The 15600-nt window shown below is 36.1% G+C and overlaps 1 long non-coding RNA gene across 1 annotated transcript; it reads right to left on the bottom strand.

The window, feature by feature from the left end:
* Positions 1 to 4466: 4466 nt before the first annotated feature.
* On the bottom strand, positions 4467 to 14796 carry LOC132312225 (uncharacterized). Its single transcript, XR_009483222.1, has 2 exons — positions 14081 to 14796; positions 4467 to 4685 (listed from the first exon to the last, which is right to left on the bottom strand). It is a non-coding gene; the product is annotated as an uncharacterized LOC132312225 (long non-coding RNA).
* Between the last annotated feature and the right edge of the window lie 804 nt (positions 14797 to 15600).

Below are 15600 nucleotides of genomic sequence, written 5' to 3'. Positions count from 1 at the left end.
CACCTCGCCGCCGTGTTTCTGCCAAATTCAATCACGGCCATGGGTGCAGGAGAACCAGCCGGCCAATTCTTGTCCACCGGTCCCGCGCCGCGAGTTCATTACAGCCGAACTCACCACCGAGAAGCTCACAACCGAGTTTTCCTTACTCGCCAGTGCCGTGCTGCAAGGTCACAACCGACCTGTCTACAGCCCATCGCCGGCCCACGCCGCCATCGTCATCGCTGCACCAGTCGGTCGAACCAATCCTTTTCACATCCCATCGCCGGCCTATGCCGCCATCGCCATCGCTGCACCAGCCAGCCGTACCAGGAATCCTTACCTGAAATTGCACATCGCTGATTCAGTCCTTGCCGCCAATTCAGTCTCGCTGTTGCCATCATCGTTCTTTACCGGATTCATGCTGATTAATTATTTTCGTATTTTTTTTTTCTTAATTACAATGGGTAATCTTGTAAATTTACAATGAAGTCGGCCGAAAAGTGGCCGGAATTGAGCTTTAGGGATTAATTTGCACGGATTTGGATAGTTGTGGTACTGATTTGTTCATTTTTGTAGTCCAGGGGGTAAAATGCCAATTGGTGATAGTTCAGGGGGGTTGTTTGCACTTTTGCCTACTTATGTTCTTGGTGTTACTTGTATTTTTGGGTTTTAGATTTTGCATTTTCATCTAAAAGGAATTTCATTAAGTTGAAATTAGTTTAATTACTTCAAATTATCTAAATTCCATTAATATGTTTCACTTAATCAAGAAATTCAAACTCTGATAAATAAAAGATTTTATTTTTAATTTTGGTGAGACTAGAAATTCTAACCTTATAGGTGAAAACAAATGAAAAAACAGGATAGAGCCACCACCAGAGAGTCTTTAATTCAGTTTTGCAGACTTGTGCAATGTGTGTGTGCTACAATATGACTGTTTTACCCAAGCTTATATAGAACACACCCTCCACACATTCACACTCTCTGTCTCTTTAACATGAAGAAAAACTTTGACCCATGAAGATCAGCATGTGAAATAGTCCAGTAATCCACAATCTCGGATGAGTACTACCCTATGTATATACTCTCTGTTTCTTGGACGGCATTTGGAGTTTCGGTTGTTTTATCGAGTTTAAGCTCTAGTTATCTGGTATTGTGTTTTGGGTTTTAGCGTATATGTCTGAGTCCACCGATTTGTATTTTTAAATTGGTAATACTTGTGTTCTAGGTATTATCTGTATTTTTTGGTTTTAGATTTTGCATTTTCATCTAAAAGGAATTTCTTTAAGTTGAAATTAGTTTAATTAGTTCAAATTATCTAAATTTCATTAATATGTTTACTTTATCATTAAATTCATACTCTTATAAATAAAAGATTTTATTTTTAATTTTGGTGAGACTTGAAATATTAACCTAGGTGAAAACAAAAGAAAAAAAGGACAGAGCCACCACCAGAGAGTCTGTAATTCACTTTTGCTGACTTGTGCAATATGTGTGTTACAATATGACTGTTCTACTCGAGTTTATATAAAGCACACCCTCCATAAACACACACATAAACTCTCTCTCTCTTTAACATGAAGAAAAACCTTTGACCCATGAAGATCAGCATGTGAAATAGTCCAGTTATCCAAAATCTTGGACGACATTTGGAGTTTGGATTTTTTTTTTCTTTTTTCAAGTTTGAGCTCTAGTTTTCAGGTATTGTGTCTTGGGTTTATGTGTATATGTATGAATAGGTTTATATGTATATGTCCAGTCCACCGATTTGTATTTTTTAATTTGTAATACTTGTGTTTTTGGTGTTACTTTTATCTTTGGGTTTTAGATTTTGTTTTTTCATCTAAAAGGAATTTCATTAAGTTGAAATTAGTTTAATTAGTTCAAATTATCTAAATTCCATTAATATGTTTCACTTAATCATGAAATTCAAACTCTGATAAATAAAAGATTTTATTTTTAATTTTGGTGAGAATAGAAATTCAACCTTATAGGTGAAAACAAATGAAAAAAAGGACAGAACCACCACCAGAGAGTCTTTAATTCAGTTTTGCAGACTTGTGCAATGTGTGTGCTACAATATGACTATTCTACCCAAGCTTATATAGAACACACCCTCCACACACACACACTCTCTGTCTCTCTAACATGAAGAAAAACCTTTGACCCATGAAGATCAGCATTTGAAATAGTCCAGTAATCCACAATCTCAGGTGAGTACTACCCTATCTATATACTCTCTGATTCTTGGACGGCATTTGGAGTTTGGGTTGTTTTATTGAGTTTGAGCTCTAGTTATCAAGTATTGTGTTTTGGGTTTATGTGTACATGTCTGAGTAGGTTTATATGTATATGTCTTAGTCCACCTATTTGTATTTTTTAATTTGTAATACTTGTGTTCTTGGTGTTACTTGTATTTTAGATTTTTAGATTTTGCATTTTCATCTAAAAGGAATTTCATTAAGTTGAAATTAGTTTAATTAGTTCAAATTATCTAAATTCTTTTAGTATGTTTCACTTAATCATGAAATTCAAACTCTTATAAATAAAAAATTTTATTTTTAATTTTGGTGAGACTTAGAACTTTTAACCTTATAGGTGAAAAAAAAAGAAAAAAAAAAAAAAGACAGAGCCATCACAAGAGAGTCTGTAATTCACTTTTACAGACTTGTGCAATATGTGTGTTACAATATGACTGTTCTACTTAAGCTTATATAAAACACACCCTCCACACACACATTCTCTCTATCATGAAGAAAAACCTTTGACCCATGAAGATCAACATGTGAAATAGTGCAATAATCCACAATCTCAGGTGAGTACTACCCTATCTGTATACTCTCTGGTTCTTGGACGACATTTGGAGTTTGAGTTATTTTATTGAGTTTGAGATCTAGTTATCAGGTATTGTGTTTTGATTTTATGTGTATATGTTTGAGTAGGTTTATATGTATATTTCTGAGTCCACCAATTTGTATTTTTTAATTTGTAATACTTGTATTCTTGGTGTTACTCGTATTTTTGAATTTTGAATTTTAAATTTTGCTTTTTCATCTAAATGAAATTTCATTAAGTTAAATTAATTTAATTAGTTCAAATTATCTTAAATGCGATTAGTATGTTTCACTTAATAATGAAATTCAAATTCTTATAAATAAAAAATTTTACTTGAACTTTTAACCTTACTGGTGTAAACAAAAGAAAACAAGAGCTACCACTGTAATTCACTTTTGCAAACTTGGCAATATTTATGTTACAATATGACTATTGTATTCAAATTTATATAAAACACACCCTCCACGCGCCCACACACTCTATAAAGAAGACGCAAATAAATTAGACTCGACCAATACAGAAGTAGTACTCATTCAAGAATACTTCAAGAGGTGGATGGCAACCAACCCAATGAAAGAGGGCGTTGAATGTGATTTAGATTTTTTTTTGTTTTTTTTGGGGTAAGTGACGTGATTTAGATTTTAGATATATTTAAGTTCCATATTCCTAATATATTTTATTTTTGTTTTCAATTTTACAACAATGGATTAGAGACTAAAGTACCTTCATGGAGAGAATATCATTTATGGATTTTTCTGGAACACCACCACCGACAAGAAAAAAAAAATGAAGGATCCGGATGACTTTAGGAAGTTTTTAAAGAATCATATAATATTCCCAGAGTTAGTACCTGCCAATTGAACTTATTTTGAAGAAATCTTTACGATGTGTTGTAATTTACCGTAAGTTATCTTTGATCTATAATTTTTTTAATTACAACAGTCAATAATCTATGATTTTTTAATTACAACAGTCGCATTGCCGCTTTGCGCACAAATGTGCTATGAGTGTCTGCAATTTGGCAACTCTTGAAGCATATTTTCCTCTTTTGTGGTAATTTTAGATCTTGTTTTATTTTTATATTTAATGTTTCGGGCTTCTCAATTAAAGAAATGCCCTTTGTTGATGTGGATGACAAGGGCATACATGGTTACTTTCTGGCAATTTGCTGTCATATAAATTGTTTCTCTAGTCAATCCTATCTCAAATTTCTTTCGCACATTAATAATGATTTGCAAGACTCGGGTGACACCATTGCAAAAGCTGTCTATGATTTTCTGTCTACGAATCAAGCTAAACTTCAAACATCTCAACAAAATGGTCCACGGGCAGAAACCTTCATGCGGAGAGTTGCGACAACTGTTCCCCGCTCTTATAGAAGGAGATATCTCCGCATGAACGTTTCTGCCAGTGGTGTATGAAGTTTAGCTTGATTGTTAGACAAAAAATCATAAACAGCTTTTGCAATGGTGTCACCCAAGTTTGAGATAGGATTGTCTGGGGAAACAACTTAAAAAACTGCAAATTGCCAGAAGAAATTGCCAGAAAGTAACCATGTATGCCCTTGTCATCCACCATCAACAAAGGTCATTGTAATTGAGAAGCCCGGGAACATTAAATATAAAAACGAAGTTCTAAAAATTACCACAAACAAAACAAAAAAAAAAAAAAAAAAAAGAAAAAAAGAAAAAAGGAATCAGTTACTGCTAGTGGGCTGACGGCTCTTTTTCTAGCAGGTTGACTGCTCTCAGGTACTGACTCCAGCTTTGGTGAATCAGTGTCCACTGGCTGCAAATGTTGATCCTCAAAGTACTCGGATCGATCCTTACCTGAAGTAAAACCTTTCCACTTTGAGTTCTTTGCTGGAAATCCTTCATTAAAGCCCCAAAGTAAAATATAATTAAGAAAACTATACAAGCTGCTATGTACAAAAAGCTGCAATATATTATTGCTATATATAATCTTAGACATATATATATATATATATATACAAGTCAAATAAAAGTAAAGCTGAGGCCTTTAGACGAATGCAACTGTACCTCAAACAATTCATACTTGTGCAGAATTCAGACTTGTTGTAAAACAAAAAACATCGTGTCAAAAAAGGAAAAAGAAAAAGAAAAAGAAAAAGAAAAAAGAAAAGAAAAAAAAAGATAGAAGACTCTGCTTCAATATACAATGGCACTCCACCTCAAAGATTAGGGAATGAAAATTGAAAAAGGGGACTACATCCAAGATATGTTATTACTAAAAGGCTCACAACTGTAGAACAGGCATAATTCATGTATCTAGTACTCAATTCATATAAATTCATATGCCTCAAATAAATATGTCATGATTATTAGAACGCCAAATGCAATATGTATGATACCTAAATGAGAACACACCAACTATACAGCTAAATTTGGTAATTTGCTAGAAAAAATTAAATTTCTTTCAATGAATCATTGCAATAACACGACCTAATAAGGATTCATGGGGGAAAAGGTATCACATGTTTCCAGTTGCACGTGTTTTAAAAAATTTCTTGAACTTTATTCGTGTTTTTATTTCATCTTCAAAACCCTCAGCAACCACATATATATTATATACACACAGACATATAGTATAACATTGTTACTTTCACTGTTTCGTATTTCGCATTGCAATTAAACACAAACTGAATGCAAAACATTTCCCTTGATACTTAAATAATATAAATTTAGATTCCTCTCAACAAATTATGCATATTGTTAACAACCATCTAATCCAAAAGCTTAAGCTGTTAGAGAGGGTGTAACTTAAATATATAAATTCTTCAACACGCCCCCTCACGTGTGGCTGCCTTTTGATCTAGCACGTGTTTTTCAAATTTTTAATTAGGGTAACGGTGAGGTTTGAACTCGGGGCCTTTGGCTTTGATACCATGTTAACAACCATCTTCTCCAAAAATTTAAGCTGTTAGAGAGGGTGTAACTTAAATATGTAAATCCTTCCAACACATATTACAAATTTTTGTGGTTGGGTAATGCAACAAACCAAAAACTTTCAATAGACTATTCCGAGGGTCAAGTGTGCAACTAAAACTTGCCTCAGATATAATCAACAATCACACTCACCCTTCCAATATTTAAAGCTCTTTATCACCGAAACTTATTCTTGTATTAAAGCCTTGTTGCCCAAAAACTGTCTACATAAACCCATACATAACAAAACCATACTCGTCATTACTCTCACGACAAACACCACAAACCAAGAATCACAACAAAAAAGTAAACATGCCACACAAGGAGCACAAAGATTTATGTGGTTCAGTAAAACCTACATCCATGGTGAATACGACAAGAGACTGCACTACACAAAAAAAACAAGCTATTACAAGTTTCAACCCCCAAACCCTAACACTCGCAGTCTCTCTCTTTCCTGCGATTTAAGTGTTTTCTCATTATCTCACTCCAAACACCCCCCATACATACCGATCTACAAAACAGTACTAAACAGGGCCCATGACCAGCAAGAGAAAAACGGGTCAACATCACAATTACCTTACAAGAGAATCAACCAAGCGATTTTGAGTATTAAGCTTACTCTGTTTAGCACAAATGAATGATCGAACAAGAAGGAAAAAGCCCATCAAGTCCATATTTAAATTCCATTTCCTAGCTCTCAGTCATATCCTCATCCTCCATTCGAACACGTGGACAACAATAGTATTTCATTCTTTTCATGCCTTCATTGTGTACATAAGAATCTTAAGCAAATCAAATTTGCATAGTTATGGTAAATTGCATCATTTATGGTCAAATTGCTTCAGTCAGTATTTGATAATTATATTATGTATAGAGTCAACTATTGATTACCTCAATTATGGGGTAATCCAAGGGGTCATAAGTTGCTACAAAAAAGAAAGGTGTAAACTTGGTGACTCGGTGAATGAATGAAAAAAAAATTCTTGTGAAATTTCTTGACGAGTGATTCACAACAAATGAGGGTGTGAGGCCTTCTCTAGGTGTGATGCCTAGACCCTGTTGGTCTGATCCCAAGCTGCTCTAATTCTATTTCGTTTCTCCTTGATTTTTCCACATTTCTACTATCAAACCTACAAATTTCAGCCTTGATTGTCTGAACTTTCAGCCTCTGAATTCTTTTAAGTTTTTAGCTATTTAAGGCTGCTCTCGTCCTACATCACTCCCTCTACCATTCTCCCTCTCCTCCACTCCACCTTTCATAATTCACATCCGAGATGAGGTTCTCAACTCTCGCCCCCTTCCATGAAGAATTTTTCTTCCTCCCTACCACTTTCCTACGCTCTATAGCGGATTGGAACATCACCATTGTCTTGATCATCCTCACCCTCAAGTCACCCCCAAGCAACTACGCATCTCCTGATGTTTTCCCTCACCCAGCCCATATCACACTCAAACGAAATGCATGGTAACACATAGACATAGCCACCCTCGTCTTCAGATACCTACACCATAATCCAGCCCCAAGGGAGTATAAAACCCATCCGCCACAACTTCCCTAGCCTCATCCACCCACAGGTTAGTGTTGTCGTCCAGCACACTCATTGCTTCATGGGCACTCAATTCTCTCTAATCAGAACAGCAGCTGCATCATAACTTAGGCGAATTTGACAGTCACATCCCACATAAAGAGTCACTTGCTCAGCCTTACAGTAAAATATGTCGGTTCAGTTTCAGCCCCAGAAAGAGAAACGTCCCCTTCTGAACCAGCTTTTTTGGCTTCCATCATGCCCAACCTCTAAATTTTCCTCCATACCACTTCGAGCACCGGCGGCAACCTGTTCTTATTCCCCAAACTAATCCCATTATCCTTCCCCCCAATCGAACTCAGGGAAGGAGAATATGAAGAAGTAGCAGCCACAAAATATCGAGATTTACCTGAGAGGCTGTTTCGAATAAGCTAGGTTGTCGCTCAGTTTCCAGGCTTATGCAAAACATGTCCATTTTGGCCTGCAGGCAACCTCATCTTTTTAGCCCAAGCCCACTTGCGCACATGGCCCACTTGGGGTTGTGTGGGCCTCCTGCTATTTTGGGCTGAAAGTCCACTCTTCATTTCACAGTTGTTTCTTGATTCTTGAGTTGACCCATTGCTGCTTTTTATTGAGATTAGCATGTGGCCCATTGTCGTGTAGCAAATCCTGATTAAGTTGGGTCGTTCATGGTCTCGAAATCACATTACTCCATTTGATTCACCTCTGCATGACTGTTGGGCCAGCCCACTTGGCTTGTGCTCAAAGTGCCTCCTCAACCCATTCACTCCCACAATGCAAGAAAAGTCACTGGCCCCCTACACCCAGCCCCAGGGGCGAAATACTTGGCCCCCTAAGGTAAAAAAAATTTCTTTCTTTAATTAACATTTAACAAAAGATAGTTTATTTATAAACTAAAAGAAAGTGATTTAATTGACGACTATAGAACCCCGATAAAAATTTATTGTGGCCTAGGAAGCACGAACACTCCAAAATGGGCGAAGAATCCGTGTCCGACACGCGTCGGACACGGACACGCCCCGACACGTGTCGGACACGCCAAAAAACGTGTCTGGAATTTTTTTATTTTTTTTAATTTTCGGACACGGCTCGGACAGCTCGGACACGGCTCGGACACACTTTTTTGGAATTTTTTTTTTTTTTTTTTTAATTTTTAATGCTGATGTGTTAATTTTTTTTTTAAAGTTTTTAATGCTGATATGTTCTATTTTTTGTTTTGTACTACCCTAAAGATGCTGATATATATATATACTAACCTAAAGATGCCACAATTCGCCGTGTCCGTGTCCTAAAGATGCTGATATATATATATACTAACATATCAATGATATATATATATATTCCAACCTAAACATATCAGTGTTTTTTTTTTTAAATTATTAATGCTGATATATATATATATATATATATATATATATATATATATATACTATTCGCCGTGTCCGTGTCCTAATTTTTTTGAATTTGTCGTGTCGCCGTGTCCGTGTCGTGTCGTATCCGTGTCCCGTATCCGTGCTTCTTAGATTGTGGCTATCTTAAAATTTCAACTCAAACACCGTTCTTTCCATAATGTAACTATCTTAAAATCCTTCCAACTCAAGCAAGATTCTTTCCATAACCTTATTATCCTAAAATTCCATCTCATACATTATTCTTTCCATCACTTTTTTTTTTTTCTTTTTATTTATTTTTATTGGAATGTTTTTATAAGAATTCTATAAGAAATTAATTTTTACAAAATCTAAAACAAAATTTTCATTTGAAGTTTTGAATATCAACAAAAATCGATGATTTAAGAATCTAAATTCTTATTTTATTAATTTGTTTGTGTTTTTTTTTTTTCATTGATATTGTTTTGTTAAATTTTCAATTTTTTACTTTTTTTTTTTTAACAAAAAAGGTAAATAAAGAGAGTTATTTAATTGAATTTTTTTATAATTTTGGCATAAATCTTATTTGTGTTTGTTCAGAAAGTTTGATAAAATTTTTTTTTTAAATAACTAGTTTTTTTTTTATTATTATTATTTTTTATTTAAATAAATTAGGAAAAGTTTAGATAAATATATTTTTGTATGAATATAATAAATAGTAAAATATTTTTGCCTACGTAATATTTTCTTTTCTTCAAAAGTTCTAGCTAGGTAATGTTGTTTTATAATTTTGGCCCCCCAACCTCAAGATTCTGGCTCCGCCCCTGCCCGACCCAAACCTGCCCCCCCCCCCCCCCCTTCTTCTTTTCCTTCTGATTCAAATTATATCCCGTTGTAGGGCACTTGCACATGGAACCACGCAACCATGGGACACGAGGCCTACCTACCACTCCACCTTTCTTGTGTGTTGCCAGCGCGCGCGGATCAACCCATCTTCTTCCCATCCATTCCCGATGACGACTGCATCATCCTCACTTCACTACTTCTGTCGGACTTCCTACCTTTCCTCAAATGCACCCGATGCCTCATCCTCTGTAGTAAAGGATTTCTCCTCTCTACCGCGATGACTCCTTGTCATTAAAGGATCTCCAGTGACCTTTATTTAACCAGGAACACCTTATGGCATAGATCTTCATCATCCATTAGTACCCACTCCTGGATATCGCCATCGTCGTTCACTCAGATATGAACATGACTGGCGCCGAGTCTCTCCTCCCCCTAACACTCCAAAACCTCCACACATATCACCTATTATTTCAATGAGCTCCGAGCACCACAAGTTAAGAGGTAGCCCATAAACCAGAATCCTCCTCTCTTTCTTCTTCTTCAAAATCCCCGAAGACCCAGCCCATTGATACCAAGCAGACAACCTCAGTTCAATGTCCCCCCCACCAACGTTGTCCCTTAGCCAAGACCCTCATTGCTTCCACAGGAGAAGGCAGTCTGAACAACAATAAGGTATCTTGCAAGAGAGACACTAACACCCCTCCGGAGACCTTCCAAGTCTTAGTAACCCATCACTCAATCAATCAAGGATTTTTGAACTCAACGATCAAATCGACCCATAATCAACCATCTCAACCGCTCCATTCCTTGGCAACAAAAAAATTCTCACCACATCTGCCTAGTCTTTCGGATCGCCATCTTCTACCTAGACGGAGAATTAGACTTCGCTCATTTTTAAAATTACACTCCTATGGCCTTCTTTCATAAAAAATGGGAGATGGTGAGGAATGAGTTAATGGAAGCTATTCACTTCTTCCACATGCATGGCAGCTTTGAGAAAAGCATGAAAGCTGCGTTTATTGACATATCCCTCAGAAAGGCGGAGTTGTGGATGTGAAGGACTTTAGGCCCATTACTTTGATGGGTAGTATGTACAAACTTATAGCTAAAGTCCTAGCCTTATGTGAGCAATTTTGAAATTCGAGAATGCATTTGTTGAAGGGCGAGAATTTCTGATTTACATGCTACAGAGGATGGGATTTGAGGAGAGGTGGAGAAGATGGTTTTGGTTCTTTATTTTGAGATTCTCAATGTTGGTGAACGGGGCTCCGTCTAGATTAGTTCGTGTGGGCTGAGATATGGGACCCTTTATCTCCCCTTTTGTTTCTTATTGTGATGGAGTCGAGTAGTCGATGTGGGATATGTGAGGGGCTTCAAAGTTGGGCAGGGACCTTACTTATCAAAAAAAAAAATAGTGGGCAGGAACTTCTAGGTCCCTTTGTCAGATGGAGATATCTGACCTTCTGTTTGCCGACAACACCTTTTTCCCTGTGAGGCGGACGAGACCCAACTGAGATTTCTACGATGTGTTCTAATATGCTTCCTGGCTGTCTCTAAGCTGAGGATCAATCTTGGTAAGAGTGGCATTGTCCTAGTAGGTAAGAAGGGGGGGGGGGGGGGGGGGGGGGGGGGGAGTTGGGCCCTTCCCATTGGATATATTTAGGATTACTGGTGGGTGCTCCTTCGAGGAAGGTGGCCTTATAGGATAAAGTGGTGAAGCGGGTGGAGAGAAGACTTGTTGGTTGAAAGAAGCAATAGCTTTCAAAAGGGGCACAAATTACTCTGTGTCTTGATTCTCTTGAAAAATATTGAGAAGTTTCAGAGAAGTAGCAGCTAGGGGAGATTCAAGTATCATCTCATTAAGACATTAACTGGGAGTAAGTGTGCAATCCAATCTAGTCAGGGGGATTGGGTATTAGGAGGCTGGTTTGAATTGTTCAACAAGGTTTTGTTGGGAAAGTGACTATGGAGGTTCGGGGTTGAGAGGCACAACTATGGAATTGAGTTATTAGATGTACGTTTGGGGAATGTAGGGAAGGATGGTGCTCTTTGGAGTGGAGGGTTCCAAGCTTCCAGCAGGGGTTGGGGTGTGGAAAAATATCCAAAAGTGATAGGATGAGTTCTCAGAACACATTCGATTAGAGTAAAGAGTGGAAGAAATATCCATTTCTGGGCGAGGCACGCCCATGAGTGAAGCAAGGTGCGCAGTTTAAAAATTAAATTATTATAAAAGAATTTTTATCTCATGATCAATAATCTAAAACTTATCATTTAAGCATTCAAGAACCATAAAAAAACATTTATACATCCAGTTATTGCGTTAAACCAAAGCAATACATATCAGTTTTCCCTCCTAAAGCCAAACAATCCTAAGAACAAGGAAAACACAAAACGTAAAGAGAGAGTCATAGAAAGAGAGAGAACGACAGCAAGAAATCCAGAAACTGTATAGATAACAAACATATTATTAAAAAAAAATACATTAGCAATAAAGACAATAGAGACTGACAGAAGAAGAAGAAAAAAGAATGTGAGGTAAAAGAATAGGACGGGAGGTGAGGAGAGAGAGAGAGAGAGAGAGGAAGAAGACGAAGAGAGAGAAAAGAAGAAGAACTAACCCATTCACTGTTTACTGTTCACGTCATCTCGTTTAGCTCTCTGTAATAGTAGGGTTTTTCTTCTTCTTTTTTTGTCCTTTGAACAGAACATGACAAAGTAACACTTTTTCAGCCTCCGATTTTTTATTTGGTTTAGCTTTTGATACAACAAGTCTTTTTTTTTTATTCAGGTAAGCTTTTGATCCAATGGACCAAACTTGATAAAGTACTATTAATGAAGGGGGGGAATCAGTCGGAGGCGCCTTTTGGACAACAGCCTTGGTGAGGATCTTGACGATAAACAACCTAAAGAGAAGAAGACAAATCATCATTAACTGATGTTGCATGTGCGAGAGAGATGAAGAGTCCATCAATCATCTGTTTTTCCATAGTCCAGTAGCTCGAGAGGGCTAGGATTTGATTCTTGCCGGATTTGGTGTTTGTTGAGTCCATACCTTTTCCCAAAGATTGCCAAGGTTGTATAGTGGGGAAGCAAGCTCGAGATGCTTGGAGGGTGGCCCCTCTTTGAGGTGGGACCTTTGGCAGAAAAGGGATAGGAGATCCTTTTAATTGGGTTTTTATTTAGATCCTTATTTTTTTGGATTCATGGTAGATTTTGTAAATCAGCGGAGGTTCCCCTTGGTTTTTGTGAATAACGTGAGGATATACTGCTTTTTCATAAATGGGACACACTCCCCGCTTGAGCACCTTTCTTCATTTAAAGTACCAGTTGCCATTGCCATTGAGTCAACTAAGACATCACTCAGCAAGAATTTTGAGCAGGGTCAAGAGCGTTGTTGCACTGTCAATGAATGCAGCTGAAAAGGAGTTTTGGGTATGGTTTAGCATTCATATTGAAATGTATGGTATTTGGGTCTTTGGGTATGGTTTAGAGACATCTGAATTGAAGTTCCGCTCAAAATTCTTCTCAACTTGAAAGTCCTGACTTATCAAAAAAAATTCTCTCCACTTGATATTACTGCTGACCTCAATCCCTTGTTAAAAAATGGGAAACTTTGAAGGACATTCTTGATCAGGACTGAACCTTTGCAGTACTTTAAGAATGAGACCATTAATAGTCACTTTGCTAAGGGCCTCTTCAATGAGTCTTGAACAATCTCAGATCTGACCACGACGAAAATGATCAATTCGAATATAATGGCACTGTGACGGGGTTAGGCACAGAGAGAAAAAGTTGCCAGGAAAGAACTCTAGGATCAAATGTATAGGAAGGAGAGAGATATAAGATTACAACAAATTTTAGGGTATATTAACATTTCAATAAAAACTTTTGGACTCTTTCAGCTGAACATCTTCAGCAATCAGTAATAAATTTTTCCTTTCAACCTTTTTAAAATTGAAACTTACTCTTTTTAGATGGTATTAAACATAAATTGATTGGAGAATCGCTCAATTTCTTCAAACATCTAAGACTGTTGTCCTCAACCGCAAGTTCCTTATCCCTTAAAACATCATTCTTCTATTATTTAAGCTTATTGCTCCTTGAATAGAGGAATCATATTTTCGCATACTGTATAAAAATTGTCCTAAGATGAAGTTAGCTTGTCAAGATGGACAAAGCTTCAGTTCGCTATAGTCTAATCAATGGGCTTATACGATATTGATGCTCGAGTTTAAGGAGGATTTGAATGAAAGTCTAGATGCTTCAAAAGCTTGATTTATTTATTTATTTTTTTATTTTTTCTCATTGAGATCAGGTAAATTTGTTGTTGACAAAGGTCAATACATTCACAATAGGATGTAAATGGTCAAAAAAATCATTTAATAACTGTCTATTTATAACTCTCTCTTTACTCTGCATAAACTGGACTATAGTAAAAAGCCACCTCTTTGTTAAGTTTGAAAAACTCACCATAGCATCCATGATAGAATATGACAAACAAGCCATGAAAACAAGGGAAGCATAAGCAACACAAAGAATGGCAAAAAAAACTTACTGGGAGTCAAAACAAAGTGCTCTTATTTGTGCCTGGCCGAGGTCCTCCCTATTCAAGGTGCAGACAGATGAACTCATCGTGACCATCTGATCAATTTCGACGGTGATGATGGCCACGTCTTGAACTTCGGGAGTTCTTTCACAGATTTCACTCCTGGCCACACAAAATGTTCCATTTCCCAAATAAACAAAACTACACGGGTGGATACATCAGACACATAATTACTTGTGGAGTGCTGATAGTTTGCATGATACCATCAGCAGAAAGGCTGAAACCACATGCAATCAAGCAATAATTATCTACCAAAGTATACTAACGGTGGCTCCTTCTAATCGAAAATTATGGTTTTTTGGTGGCCTCTTCTCGGTCGGAAAATAGGGCTTTTGTGCCTCCAGTCTCTCATTTACGATTAATATAGGGTGTCTTGTGTGTTTGACCTAGGTCCAAAGGACATTCATACCCTTGTGAACCACAATCCCCCACCTACCTCTTTATTTTCTTTTTCTTTTTTCTCTGATTTATTCTAAATTTATTGAAACAGTGCTATTCAATTCAATTATTCACAATTTCACTCTTTCTTGTCTTGGGTAGATAAATTTTTAAAATTGTCTTTTTTGGAATAAAGTGTAAAAAATAACTCCTAAATTTTTTTAAAAAATATTAAACTCTTTAAATTTAATCCTAAATTATTCAAAAATGTGCAATTTAATGAGAAAATCAAAAGTCACGACTGACAACAGAGCATATTAAATTACCAAATTGACTTATTTATTGAATGTTTTTGTGCTTCTTGCTGGTGACTTGTCCAGTGCAATCTTAACGACCAATGATATCCTAACAAATTAGCACCTTATCGACAAGCTTTAGCCTTAAGCTACCCCTTCATCTTTTTAGTGTCGGCTGCAGTTGTAATTGGTTAAAAAAAAAAAAAACAGATATAATTAATATATTGCTCTTATGGAGTATTAAAATTTAATTTTATGAGATAAAAGTACCCCTTTTTTTCTTTTTTTTTTTTTTTTTTTTTGACTATTATTGTCTCTTCTCCTTCCATTGCCCATCAATGTATTATTTCATTTTCTTTATTTATTTTTTTAATTGTCTTTAAATGAATTTATTCCTTCCTTCTTTGTTTTTTTTTTTTTTTTTTTTTAGTGTTAATGGATTCTGTATATATTAAATATCCGTATTTATTTATACTTTTGTATGTGAATTTTTAAGATTGTAAATTTTAATTGAAGTAAATTATAGAATTAAATTTTCTTTGAAGTAAAATTGTATAATTGACTTTTAGTTTATTTGTAAAAGATAGAAATGAATGTAGTAAAGACAAAGGGAGAGATAAGTATGGTAGTGATGGGATAATCACACTTGTTGAATTTTAGTTAAAATAAAATTGTATAATTGAAAACTATTATATATATTTTAATAATAGTAGATCACTATTAAAAATCATGTAAAATCGTAAAAAATAAATATTAAGTAGTTAAAATAAAGATAAATACAACATATATAAACAC

This window comes from Cornus florida, unplaced genomic scaffold (genome assembly GCF_030987335.1).
Source record: "Cornus florida cultivar Cherokee Brave unplaced genomic scaffold, ASM3098733v1 CherokeeBrave_3.0.0_Hap2_Chr06, whole genome shotgun sequence".
NCBI classification, from domain to species: Eukaryota; Viridiplantae; Streptophyta; class Magnoliopsida; order Cornales; family Cornaceae; genus Cornus; species Cornus florida.
Note: the sequence above shows the minus strand (reverse complement) of the source record. Positions and strands in the feature narration are given on the sequence as shown.